The sequence below is a fragment of the Leopardus geoffroyi genome, chromosome B1, assembly GCF_018350155.1.
Source record: "Leopardus geoffroyi isolate Oge1 chromosome B1, O.geoffroyi_Oge1_pat1.0, whole genome shotgun sequence".
Lineage (NCBI taxonomy): Eukaryota > Metazoa > Chordata > Mammalia > Carnivora > Felidae > Leopardus > Leopardus geoffroyi.
Genome location: NC_059327.1, coordinates 17,475,450 through 17,476,935, shown reverse-complemented (window position 1 = coordinate 17,476,935; position 1,486 = coordinate 17,475,450).

Sequence of the window (1,486 nt, the reverse complement as noted above, 5' to 3'; positions counted from 1 at the left end):
AAAGATAATTCCTCTTTATATATTTAGGGTAAACCCAATCTTGTCTTGGTATATTCTCTTTCCAAATATATATTGGATTTGATTTTCTGGTTTTTTAAATCTCTATTATTTTTAGGATTTTTACATATATGTTAAAGAGTAAAATTGATGTGTAGTATCCTCTTACATGCCTTATTTGGCTTTTGATATAAGGATTTTACTTCTCTTGTGGAATAAGTTAGATATTCCCTCTTTTCCGACCATTAGAAAGAGTTTGTTAAATTAAAAAAAAAAGGATAGCCTGCATTTTGAACATTTGGTAAAATTCATCTGTAAAACTCCTGGCTCTGCTGTTTTATTTCAGTATTTTTATTTTTATTTTTATTTAGCTGTTTTATTTGAAGATTTACAGACTAACTTCTCTAATATCTACAGATTACTTGAGCTTTTCACCCTCTTGAAATCATGTCTGCATGTATATATATTCTCCTTTACATTTTTTGTTTCATCTCTGATTCCAAAATTATAGGAACGTAGTTATTGGTAGTGTTCTCATTATCTTTTTAGTTTCTATTTGTAGTGTGGGCCCCTTTTCATTCATAATATTATGTATTTGTATCTTCTTTTGATGAAAATTGTCAGATTCATCTATTTTGTGGGATTTTTATTTTCATGTATTCCAATTCTGGAATTCTTGGATCCCTCATCTGATTTCCATGTCTCCACAATTCTAGTCTCTGGGCTGTGAATTCCAGGGCCCTGCAAGGCTCCAAATCTCACTTTCTCCCTGGGTTTTGATTCCCTGATTAGTTTTGAATGAGATACTCCCTGCTATTATAGGATGGTTCCCTACATAGAATATACCAACCTCTCTTTATACGAGGAGAAGATTTGGATATCACGTGATTTAAAATGGGAGAATCTTGGGGTTCCTGGGTGGCTCAGTTAGCTAAGTGTCCAGCTCTTGGTTTGGGCTCAGGTCATAGTCTCACAGTTTGTGAGGTCGAGTCATTTGTTGGTCTCCAAGCTGACAGTGTGGAGCCTGCTCAGGATTTTCTCTTCTCTTCTCTTCTCTTCTCTTCTCTTCTCTTCTCTCTCTCTCTCTCTCTCTCTCTCTCTCTCTGTCCCTCCCTTTCCCCCACCCTCAATAAATAAATATTTAGAAAAAATAAAGTAGCTCAATCTTTAGTGTATCCTGGTTATGGTTTCTTAAGCCAATTCTGTCTCAGTCAGAAAATCTACTCCCAGAATGGAACAAAGCACGTCTCTGTGTCCTGGGAGGTATTCCCCATCTCTTCTTGATTCCTCTGCACCTTGGGCCCTAACCCTGCCTCTGGTGCTTAAGATTCTGGGTGGTACCATCCCCTGTACCTAGTAGTGGTCAGACATTCGTGCGTTTCCCTTGCCTTTATCCACTTAGCCAGTATCCAGGCCTGGCCATCCCTGACATTGTCCACCTTAAAAATAATCCACCTTATTTGCTTTTCTGCCCTTAACTATTTGGGTC